Raw genomic sequence first — 13,314 nt, forward strand, 5'->3', positions numbered from 1 at the left:
TATTGTCAGATCTCCATTCCTTTCCAGCAATATTTGTATAGTCTCATGTCCTCAGAAGCATTAATGGCTTTAAATTGAACATTTTTGGTAGGATTATGTTTGAGTAAGACTCGATATTTGGAAAACATGTCCACCTGACATCCCTAACACATTCAGGATCCCACTAATACAGTTTAAAATATTTTATTAGTGTCCCCTTGGAGAATCCAGAGTGGGAATTTGTGATGGCGGATATTGACAAAACTAAGAAAACAAGAGATTAAATCACAGCAAAGAAAAAGAAAGACCCAGTTTTGTCATTGTACATATCAGGCATTTGAATTCCATTAGAATCAGCTTGAACCCTGGAAATTTGTGTTTAACTATCATGGGCAGGGCACATTTAATTTGACAACTAACTTTGTCAGTTAAGAAAAGTGTTGATAGAAGTAGCTTTTCATACCTACAACAGCCTAAATATTTAATTTCTAAGCCTAAATGTTAGCCTGTTATTATCTCTGACACCTCCTGGTAGTGTCAAAACTTGCTCACACCGATATATTTCCCACAAATTCCTATTGTCCATTTCTATGATGGGCTGTCTCATTGGTAAATAAAAGCATGCCTGAAGTAAAATGGGTCATACAAGCTTTAACACTACCAGAAAGGTGTGGGCGCTGATTCACTTAAAGCATTAGGTGTTCTCCGTAAGGTCTTAAAAGGTATGGGCGCTGATTCACTTAAAGCAGTAGGTGTTCTCCGGAAGGTCTTTAGTGGTGTAGAGAGAATGATTCTCTTTGGGCAGTTCTCCCATGAGTGGTGGCCAAATTTAAGGAAAGCACCAAAAGAAGAACTATATAAAGACCATATTCGACTTTATTAATAGTATTCATTCATAAAAAGCCAACAAGTTTCAAGGTTTAGGGTCCCCCCTATTGGGGCTAGGTACTGTTGAACACAGCATTTACAGGACTGCTAAAATCAAAGGGATCCTCAGGGCTAACTTTTTATGACTTTCCAAAAGCCAGTAAATTTTGCCTCTGCCCAAACAGAACAGTTAACAAACATGTGGATTGTAAGTCTGATTTCACATTAGAACACACAGCGGCTCACAGCAGGGGTCTGGTGTGTCTCCATTCACCGTTTCAGGTCCGATTTCAGAACAAATTTTGAGCAGAATTCAGACCTGAAACAGACCAAAAGATGTACAAGGCCCCTGTGCAATTTCCACCGGAGTCACTGCGGACATTTGTGAACCTTTGTGAACATTAGAGAACCAGCCACAATCTTCCGCTATGCGAATTGGATGCAGGGAAACCTGCATCCAGTTAGCATAAGTGTGATCCCAGCCTTAATGTTTCTTGCCAGTGTGTTTTTGCTCTCTCCCCAAATATTAATTGAGGAAATATCTTCCTCTCAGAATGAACATGCACATTTGTTTGCAGGGTAGTACCTGATCACAAGGAAAATGTTAAGATATTAGGCTTAAGAAATATAAAAGCAAAAGCAGAGAGAGAAAGAAAGCGATAAATGGCTCAATAATTGTATTAAAAAAAAAAGCACAATGTATATAATTAAAGAATAACTAAGTGCACTTATTTGATATTCATATTCAGATTTTAATGACAATTATTGTGTACTGCAATGCACTTTAAATATTATGATGGTGTGATAATGGTAATGCTATATGTTGTACAGTTACTGTCACAATGTTATTATTTGGCCATTTTGTCATAATGGTGGTCTTTGCAGAGTCTCTGATTGTTACCAGTTTTAATTTCTATGTATTCCTTCTGTATTTATGACAATTTCAGTTTTATTACTTATATTTTAACATGCAGAAATCATCTTCATATTGGCATTTTTATAGTCCATTTTCTGTGATTGTTGCTTTGATGAAATACCTAGGTCTTTCCTCATTTAAGAACTGCCTAACTCTTCTTAGGAATTATGCCAATAATTTTTTTATAAATTTGAGTGCTGTGAGGAACTGGTGAAATGATGCTAGATTATATAGTAGATTTAATCTTTTTATGAGTTAAATCGGTAATAAACCGCCAAAAAAAAAAAAAAAAATGCATACTAGCACATTATGACAAACTTACCTTTAAATTAAGCCCTACAGTGATGCCCTGTCGGCGCTTCTATCTTCACCCAGTCTTCCTCCAGATTTGCAGGCTTTGGCCATTTAAATGGCTGAGCCACAATTATGTCACTCCCAAAAGTCACGGATGCAGCGCAGAGCAGGGTGCATATGCTAGCGATGTCACCGACTGCTACTAAAATAAATATCTCCCAGACGGTACATGTTGACTGTACCCATAGGTAAGCCTTATTATAGGCTTACCTTTAGGAATGAATCAAAAAGCGGATTTTACTACCTTTTTAGGTTTGTGATTAAATACAATTTATGCATATGAGCATACATTTTAGTGAGTATATTTTCACCTCATGCTTGTGCATGTGTACAATGTTCAATTGTGCATTTAAATTAAGATGTTACAACAAACATTCATAAGATTATCAAAAAAAATCAGCTTCAAACGGCAACGTTTGCAACAGAAGACCTCCATTTCAGTGTTTGCTTTATGTATATGCTTTGCTGGGACAAGACAAGACACTTTGGAGCCCAATGTGAGAATGCCAAAGTAATGGCATTATATTATATAAAATAACACTGAATTAAAAAGATTTATATACTACTAGGTTGGATTCGAACCGATCGCTATACACTGGAAACTCTGCTAAGTATTGCTTGTTAAGTTGTTGATAACCCTTTCCCCTTTCCCTAATTTTTATTATTCAGTGTTAATAATCATTTCATGATGAAGTTACCTGTACAATCAGTAATATGCTATGTGATACTGTTCATTATCTTTTTCAATAAAGAAATATTTGGAAAAAGAAAAAAAAAAGATTTATATACAAACAGTAAAAAAAGGGAATAAAAGAGTTAAAAAATGTTAAGACTTAATTAAAATTTTCACTACATATTTCAGAGATTAAAAAAAGTTATTAGGGTTAACTACATTCTGCAAGTTGTCCCTTTTCTAAAGGCACTAGAATCATGTTTCTGAAATAAATATATATTTTTTTTATTTGGAGTTACACACATAAAATAACTAAAAATTTTAAATTTTTAGACATATACAGTATGTCACAAAAGTGAATACACCCCTCACATTTTTGTAAATATCTTACTATATCTTTTCATATGACAACATTGGAGAAATGACACTTTGCTTTGATGTAAAGTAGTGAGTGTACAGCTTGTATAACAGTGTAAATTTGCCGCCCCCTCAAAATAATTCAACACACAGCCATTAATGTCTAAACTGCTGGCAACAAAAGTGACAATGTCCAAATTGGGCCAAATTAGCAATTTTTCCCTCCCCGGTGTCATGTGACTCATTAGTGTTACAAGGTCTCAGGAGTGAATGGGGAGTATTTGTGTTAAATTTGATGTTATTACTCTCTTTCTCTCATACTGGTCACTGGAAGTTCAACATGGCACCTCATGGCAAAGATCTCTCTGAGGATCTGAAAAAAAAAAATGCTACTCTACATAAGGATGGCCTAGGTTATAAGGAGATTGCCAAGACCCTGAAACTTAGCTGCAGTATGGTGGCCAAGACCATACAGCGAATTAACAGGACAGGTTCCACTCAGAACAAGCCTTGCCATGGTCGACCACAGAAGTTGAGTGCATGTGCTCAGCGTCATATTCAGGGGTTGTCTTTGGGAAATAGACATATGAGTGCTGCCAGCGTTGATGCAGAGGTTGAAGGAGTGGGGGGCTCAGCCTGTCAGTGCTCAGACCATACACCACACACTGCATCAAATTGGTCTGCATGGCTGTCGTTCCAGAAGAAAGCCTATTCTAAAGATGATGCACAAGAAAGCCTGCAAACAGTTTACTGAAGAGATGAACAAGGACGTGGATTACTAGAACCATGTCCTGTGGTCTGATGAGACTAAGATAAACTTATTTGGTTCAGATGGTGTCAAGCATGTGTGGTGGCAACCCGGTGAGGAGTACAAGGACAAATGGGTCTTGCCTACAGTCAAGCATGGTGGTGGGACTGTCATGGTCTAGGGTTGCATGAGTGCTGCTAGCACTGGGGAGTTATTGAGGGAACAATGAATGCCAACATGTTCTGTGGCATACTGAAACAGAGCCCCTCCTTTTGGAGCCTGGGCCGCAGGGCAGTATTCCAACATGATAACTACCCCAAACACACCTCCAAGACATTCACTGCCTTGCTAAAGAAGCTGAGGGTAAAAGGTCATGGACTGTCCAAGCATGTCTCCAGACCTAAATCCTATTGAGCATCTGTGGGGCATCCTCAAATGGAAGGTGGAGGAGCGCAAGGTCTCTAACATCCACCAGCTCCATGATATCATCATGGAGGAGTGAAAGAGGACTCCAGTGGCAACATGTGAAGCTCTGGTGAACTCCATGCCCAAGAGGGTTGAGGCAGTGCTGGAAAACAATGGTGGCCACACAAAATATTGACACTTTTTCCCAATTTGGACATTTTCACTTAGGTGTAGTCACATTTGTTACCAGCAGTTTAGACATTAATGGCTGTGTGTTGAGTTATTTTGAGGAGACAGCAAATGTACACTGCTGGAAAAAATAAAAATAAAAACAAGAACAAACGGGACTTTATATGAGCCGTGACCATCCAGTACACAGGACTCCATCCCCGATATTTGATAAAGAGAAGGGAAAGGGGCAGGAAATGGGCAACAGGACTTTATATGAAACAAATGGTGGTGTGTCACTTTTCTGGTTTTACCTCATTGCACAATTTGCACATCTTTCCTGCTACCTTTGTGGTGATTACTCCGGTTTAATCCGAAATCACCCACTCACTTCCTCCCTATTCAGCTCCCCTGATTTCACACTTTACTAACAATAGCCCTATTTGTTGCTTTTCACCAGTTTTTCTGGGTTCATTCCTATGAGTGCTATTTGGCCAAATGAATCCCATCCACAAGGGCCTTTCAACCAATTTCTATGGCCCGTTTGCCAATCCAGGATGTCACCCCAGCTCCCGGGGAGGCTATTATACCCCTCCCAGCGCTTCTGATGTACACTACTACTACCATTCACTATATATTTTATCCGTCATCCATAGGTAAGAGTGGCTAGGACCATTGTTATGCTCCCCCTCTTTGCCTATGTATATAATCAATTACCATTGATTATTATTATTATAATATATGATTTATCACAGGTGTTCCAATATACAACTGCTCCTGATGAGTGGAGACAATCCACAAAACGCGTTGAGCTCTTTACCAATGGATGCCCTGCCCCAGCGGCCATGATTCTACTATGGGTTTGATCTACTTCAATCATCAATTAATTTTATTGGTTATTACTATATACACACTTTGGAATGTACTGTCGGTTTACTGTTTACTTTGTCATCTTCATTATTATCATTGTATCATGAATTTTATTGGGCTATGCGACAATTATATTAATTCTGTTATTTAATTTTGTATACAATATATCTGATTATTATTAATATACCCACTGTACTACCTCTTGATGTGTTTCCAATAAATTAGTAATTTATTATATTATATTGATTGAATAAATGTACACTGCTTATACAAGCTATACACTCACTACTTTTGTAGCAACGTGTAATTTCTTCAGTATTGTCACATGAAAATATATAATAAAATATCTACAAAAATGTGAGGGATGTACTCACTTTTGTGAGATACTGTATATACAAACAATAGAAAGAAAAGTGCAAGAAACAAAAAAGGAAGAAGAAAAATAGGAGCTTTAAAAAAATAATTATACTGAGGGTTAAAAAGGGGCTAAAATGTTGGTTATTTTTTTAAATTTACACATAACAGTGATTTTAGAATAGATGCTACAATAGAAGCTAACATTTATACATAAATTAGTGCAGGGCAGGGCCCAAGCTGTCAAAATGATAACTCAGTCCTGCAGATTACACAGAGAGCATGTGGCTCTCCCTGTCTAATCATCAAAGTTTTCAACAGCCTAACACTGTGCTCTGTTTACCAGGAGTAGGGATGAGCTTCGTGTTCGAGTCGAACATACGTTCGACTCGAACATCGGCTGTTCGCCCGTTCGGCGAATTCTGAACGTTATGGGCCGTTCGCGCCAAATTCGTGTGGCGCTCACGGCCCACAATGCACTGCGTCATCACAGTGCATTGCTGGCTCATGATTGGCCAAGCATGCACTGTGACCCCACATGCTTGGCCAATCACAGTGCCAGCAGCGAGGAGAGCCATGATTGGCCACAGGCAGGATGCCTGTGGCCAATCATAGCTCAGGCTGTGTAGTACACGCCCCACACTATATAAGGCCGCCAGCGCGGCGGCCTAGTGTAGTGTGTTGGCGTCTGAAGCAGTTAGTGGGTGTTCTGTGTACCTTCAACACAGTACACACCGATCATTTTCGGCCGATTTTCGATCTTGCTGTTGTGTAGTGGTTGTTGTCTGTGTGCCCTGACCGCAGTATACACTGCTATATTCACCTCACCTATATAGCTAGTGATCTATCTTTTATAATAGAGCTTGCAGTCAGTAGTGTTAGGAGCTTGTGCGTGCTGTCTGCGTGCTCTGTACCCAGTACACACTGCTATATTCACCTACATAGCTCTTCTCTATTTGAGCCCACTTGTCATCTGCAGGAGTTATTGGAAGTTGTGTGTGCCTCCAGCACAGCACAGTATACATCTGTATATACCCCTTTATCTCTGGTGTTCTATAAAAAAGGCATCTGTAGGAGTTAGTGGGTTTTTTGTGCCTCCAGCACAATATACACCTGTATCTACCCTTTATTGCCGTTCTCTAATAGAGGCATCTGCAGGGCTTAGTGGGTGTTGTGTGACTCAATTACAGTATACCCCTTTATCTCTGGTGTTCTATAATAAAGGCATCTGCAGGAGTTAGTGGGTGTTGTGTGACTCCAGCACAATATACACCTGTATCTACCGTTTATTGCTGTTCTCTAATAGAGCCATCTGCAGGGCTTAGTGGGTGTTGTGTGACTTCATTACACTGCTGTTTTACCCAACTCCCTTCAGGCCATTACCATGTCTGGAAGGCCAACAAGGAGAGGCAGACAGGAGCGAGCCGATAAAAGAGGGCAAGCAGGCTCTGTGTCTAGAGACAACAGTGCTGGTCGTGGACGCGGTGCATTGTCATCAGCACGTGGCCATGGGACACGCTTGTCCTTCTTTTCGGCAGCTGGACATGTTGAACCGCAACATGCCAACGACTTGTTAGAGTGGATGACCAAGCCCTCTTCATCCTCCTCATCCTCTCTCACCCAGTCTCAGGGTACTAGCAAAGCAGCTGCCAACGCATCGTCTTCCCTCCTCTCAATGTCATCATCAGTGACTCCTTCCCTAGACCCACCACGTCCTCCTGAGGAGTCTCCTGAACTTTTTGAGCACAGTGTTGGGTACATGCTCCAGGAGGATGCCCAGTGTTTTGTGGGCTCTGATGATGACACTCAGCTAGAGGAAGGCAGTAGCGTGAGCGCAGAGAGAGGGGATGCTCAAGAAGGACAGCAATCTGGCAGTCATGTTCCACAAGCTGCAGCATACTGCCAGGTTTGCTACAGCGATGAAGAGGGAGGGGATGATGAGGGCACTGACTCCACGTGGGTGCCTGGAAGGAGAGAGGAGGAGGAGGAGGAGGAGGAGGCACATGTCCAACGAGGCAGGATGCCCTCCGGGGGCCAGCTTAGGGGCAGCACACCGACTGAATCACACCGCAGAGCTCCGCCTGTGCAGGGCGCTGCCTCTGCGCGTTATTCTAAAAGTTCTTTGGTGTGGGCCTTTTTTGAGACGAGTGCATCAGATCGCACCGCTGCTATTTGCAACATATGTCTCAAGCGTATCTCACGTGGCCAAAACATCAGCCGCTTGGGCACCACATGCTTGACCAGACATATGTTGACCTGCCATGCAGCTCGTTGGCAAGCGTACCTCAAAGACCCACACCAAAGAACAAAGCGGACCTCTCCTTGCTCCTCATCAGCTGGCATCTCCAACCCCACTAGACCTTCAGTCCTCTCTGAAACCTGCTCTGAGAGGAATGAAGGTGTAGAATTAGGTGTGTCACAGCCAAGTGCTTCCGGGAACTCTGCTAGCGGTACACCCACGTCCGATTATAGCAGGCAAATGTCCCTGCCCCAGCTGCTGGACCGGCGAAAGAAGTTCACTCCCAGCCATCCACATGCCCAGCGGTTGAATGCTAGCTTGGCTAAATTGCTAGCACTTCAACTGCTGCCTTTTCAGTTGGTAGACTCGGCCCCCTTCCATGAGTTTGTACAAGGTGCGGTTCCTCAGTGGCAGGTCCCCAAACGCCACTTTTTCTCACGGAAGGCGATTCCGGCTCTCTACCGGCATGTGGAAGGCAATGTCCTTGCCTCGCTGGACAGGGCGGTCAGCGGTAAGGTGCATATTACCGCTGACTCATGGTCCAGCAGGCATGGGCAGGGACGTTACCTGTCTTTCACGGCCCATTGGGTCACTCTTCTGGCAGCTGGGAAGGATGCAGGACAAGGTGCAGTAGTGTTGGAGGTTGTTCCGCCACCATGCCTCCAAAATGCTACTATTGGTTGTGACACACCTCTCTCCTCCACCCCCTCCACTTCTTCTTCCTCCATGGCCTCTTCCAGTGCTCTGTCCTCAGAACCAGCGGTGCTCCGTAGGCGTTCCAGGGGCTACGCAAGTACGCAGGCAAAGCGATGCCATACCGTGCTTGCGCTGGTTTGTTTGGGGGACAGGACCCACACTGGAGCGGATGTTTTGTCAGCTCTGCAGGGGCAGGCTGAGAGGTGGTTGACGCCATGCCAGCTTAAGCCAGGAATGGTGGTTTGTGACAATGGCACCAACCTCCTCTCCGCCCTCCGACAGGGACAACTGACTCATGTGCCCTGTGTAGCTCACGTCCTTAACCTGGTGGTGCAGCGTTCTTGGGCAGGTACCCTGGCTTACAGGATGTCCTGAAGCAGGCCAGGAAAGTCTGTGTGCATTTCCGCCGATCATTTAATGCCTGTGCTCGGCTGGCTGAGCTCCAAAAGGAGTTGAACCTGCCCAAGAACCGCCTTATATGTGACATGCCCACCAGGTGGAATTCAACGTTGGCCATGCTGCAGCGGCTGCACACGCAGCAGAGGGCCATCAATTAGTACCTGTGCGACTACGCCACCAGGACAGGGTCAGGGGAGCTCGGTTTTTTCTCACCACGCCAGTGGGGCATGATCAGGGATGCATGCACTGTCCTGTCACCGTTTGAGGAGGCCACAAGGATGGTGAGCAGTGACAGTGCATGCATCAGTGACACTGTACCTCTTGTCCACCTCTTGGAGCATACGCTGCGTGGAATAATGGACAGGGCACTTGAGGCAGAACAGAGGCAGGAAGAGGAGGACTTCCTTGCCTCTCAAGGCCGCCTTTATCCAGACAGTGTTCCTGCTGTGCCACCCATCACAAAGGAAGAGGATGAGGAGGAGGAGGATGATTGTGTCAGCATGGAGGTGGAGGCTGGCACTCAGCAGCAGCAGTCTTGTAGGGATGATTTACAGTCCCAAGAAACCCGTGGACTTGTACGTGGCTGGGAGGAGGTAGCTGCGGATCATGTTGTCCTTAGTGACCCAGAGGACTCCGGACCGAATGCCTCAGCTAACCTACGCTGCATGGCCTCCCTGATCCTGCAAAGCCTGCGGAAGGATCCTCGTATTCTTCGGATCAAGGAGAGGGACCATTACTGGCTGGCCACTCTCCTTGATCCACGGTACAAGGGTAAGGTTGCCGACCTTATCTTGCCATCGCAGAGGGAGCAGAGGATGAGACATCTCCGGGAGGCCTTGCAGAAAGGTCTGTGCAACGCGTTCCCAGAGACTGGGAGGTTACAAACTCCTGGTGCTGGACAACGTGTTGCTGAGGCATCGGTCAGAAGGAGCGGTGGAGAAGGTGGCCGTCTGACTGATGCTTTTAGACAATTTTTTAGTCCGCAGCCCCAAGGTATGATCGGTTCCAGCACCCATCGCCAGCGTCTGATTTACATGGTGCAGGAATACCTAGGGACAAGGTCAGACTTGGACACCTTTCCCACCGAAAATCCTCTGGCTTACTGGGTCTTGAGGATGGATCACTGGCCAGAGCTTGCACAGTTTGCAATTGAGCTACTGGCCTGTCCTGCATCCAGCGTTCTTTCGGAACGCACCTTCAGTGCTGCTGGTGGCTTTGTTACCGATCACAGGGTGCGCCTGTCCACCGAATCAGTTGATCGACTGACCTTCATCAAGATGAATCAGTCTTGGATCACCCACAGCTACCAAGCACCTGAAGCTGATGTAACAGAATAATTGTTTTTGAAATATCACATCCCTTCAAGACTGCCTATGCTGATGCTGAGTGACTGTCCTGTTATGTTGATTGTCTATCCTCTTCCTCCTCCGCTGATATGTTGGAAGAACATTTCTGGTTCTGGGTGATGCCTAAGGCCCAATTTTTCTGCCCCTGTTTAACAGGGGCGTTTAAGTACAATTTTTGATGCAATGCTTTGCAGCAGGGCTAATTCCTGCAATCAAACAAGAGTATATGGGAGAGGTTGCAGTGTGGTGGCACCAGCACCAGTGTCTAAGGCCCAATTTTTCTGCCCCTGTTTAACAGGGGCGTTTAATTACAATTTTTGATGCAATGCTTTGCAGCAGGGCTAATTCCTGCAATAAAACAAGAGTATATGACAGAGGTTGCAGTGTGGTGGCACCAGCACCAGTGCCTAAGGCCCAATTTTTCTGCCCCTGTTTAACAGGGACGTTTAATTACAATTTTTGATGCAATGCTTTGCAGGGCTAATTCCTGCAATAAAACAAGAGTATATGGCAGAGGTTGCAGCGTGGTGGCACCAGCACCAGTGCCTAAGGCCCAATTTTTCTGCCCCTGTTTAACAGGGGTGTTTAATTACAATTTTTGATGCAATGCTTTGCAGCAGGGCTAATTCCTGCAATAAAACTAGAGTATATGGAAGAGGTTGCAGTGTGGTGGCACCAGCACCAGTGCCTAAGGCCCAATTTTTCTGCCCCTGTTTAACAGGGGCGTTTAATTACAATTTTTGATGCAATGCTTTGCAGCAGGGCTAATTCCTGCAATAAAACTAGAGTATATGGCAGAGGTTGCAGTGTGGTGGCACCAGCACCAGTGCCTAAGGCCCAATTTTTCTGCCCCTGTTTAACAGGGGCGTTTAATTACAATTTTTGATGCAATGCTTTGCAGCAGGGCTAATTCCTGCAATAAAACTAGAGTATATGGGAGAGGTTGCAGTGTGGTGGCACCAGCACCAGTGCCTAAGGCCAAATTTTTCTGCCCCTGTTTAACAGGGACATGTAATTACAATTCTTGATATAATATTTCACAGGAGGGCCCCTTCCTGTGCCCATCCAGAGTAACGGTGAGGACTTATAGTGTTGTGGCACCAGCACCACAACCACCAAAGGTCAATTTTTCTACCACTGTTCAACAATGGCATGTAATTACAATTCTTGATATAATCGTTCACAGCAGGGCGCTCCAGTGCCCACCAAGAGTCACTTTGAGGGCTTACAACGTTGTGGCAAAACCAACACCTTGTTCCGCCATTTCTGCAGAGCATATAGGGCAGGCCCCTACTTTCAAACATCCAACTTACAAACATCTCCTACTTGCAAACGGAAGGAGACAACAGCAAGTGAGATGAAAAAAGATGGACGACAAAACAAATTATACAGGGGTGATAACCCTTCCCTATGTCTTCCAAAAAGCTTAAAAATAGATTTTTTGACTGGAGCTACACTTTAAAAATGTACCAGTTGAAAATTACAAACAGATTCTACTTAACACAACAAACCTACACAGTCCCTGTCTTGTTTGCACCGCCTGTATACTGCTGTTCTGAGTATATAGGGCCTGGGAGCCACACGCATTTCCTTTTTTTAATATGGATACAGGGTTCCCCTTAATATCCGTACAAGACCCAAATAGGCTGGTAATGGGCAGGGAGGGCTACCCATGCCATTTTTCTCAATGATTTTCAACCATATTGCAGGAACCAGATATAACATTAAAACCGCAAGCAGTTTTAAATGGTGTTATTTCCGTTTAGTGTCATTTTGTGCAGGGACTGTTCTAAACACGGGAAACATGTGGCACTTCACAGGCATACTACAGACACCCCCCAGGCACCATATTTAAAGGAATATTTCACTTTTTTTTTCACTTTAATCGTCATTAAAATCAGTGCTCCCGCCAAAACGGCCGTTTTTAAAACTTTTTTTTTGCATTGACCCATGTCCCCTGGGGCAGGAGCCAGGTCCCCAAACCCTTTTTAGGACAGTATCTTGCATATTAGCTGTTAAAATTAGCACTTTTAATTTCGAACGTTCGAGTCCCATAGACTTCAATGGGGTTCTAAAGTTCGTACGAATTTGGGGTCAGTTCGAAAGTTCTGGTGCGATACCTGTGATAGCTCCGCCCCGGTGTCCCCCCTCAGGATAATTAATAGCTTATAAAAATGACCAACCTACACCCCCCCTAGCATTCTCCTTTTTTTCTTCATACCTAACGGATAGTGTTGGACGTATCTTACCTCTGCCATGAGCAGTTTCCTTCTGGGTTCAAGCCTCTCCCAGATGCAGTCCCCATTTCTTGGGTTGCTAACCAGCACTTATAAGAGGGGAGCCCCTTCTGAGGGTTTTTTGGGGCAGCAGCCACTTCCTACGTGGGATATTGGTTCTGCTTGAAGGCAAAGCTTTCAGTCGGTGGGGCAGGTAGGGGCTCACTTCTGAGCCTTCCCTTTTTTATTGTGGGGTTTATTATCTTTCTGCCTTTTCACGAGCGGTGTTATTTGCAGCAAGCGCTGGGCACGCAGCGCTGTACTCTTACTATACTTATGCTGGTCGGTGCGCGGAAGGGACGGCGCGGCCGTTCTGCGCATGCGTGGGAGTCTGCCGCTGCCGGCGCCATCTTGGAGAAGGGAAAACAGGCAGTGTTGCCCTTCGGTAGGGGGGCGGAGCAGAGGAAGGGGATGGGAGGTTCCTTCCTCTACTTAGGGGCTGCAGGGTCAGTAGGAGGCAGGCGTAGCCAGCTGTAGGTGCTGCCTCCTGAGTGCTCTGTGTGGACTGGAACCTGATTCCTTAGTAAGTAGAAGTAAATAAATGTGGCTGTAGTGCGGTTTGACTATAGGTTCTCTAAGTAAAGTTGTGGATAAAGTTACAGGATGAATTTGTAATTGTTTAGGCAGGGCTGTATAGTTGGGGATATCTGAATATATGTGTGTGTAT

This window comes from Lithobates pipiens, unplaced genomic scaffold, assembly GCF_037356315.1.
Source record: "Lithobates pipiens isolate NorthernLeopardFrog02 unplaced genomic scaffold, aLitPip1_a1.2 Scaffold_13, whole genome shotgun sequence".
In the NCBI taxonomy this organism is placed as follows: Eukaryota; Metazoa; Chordata; class Amphibia; order Anura; family Ranidae; genus Lithobates; species Lithobates pipiens.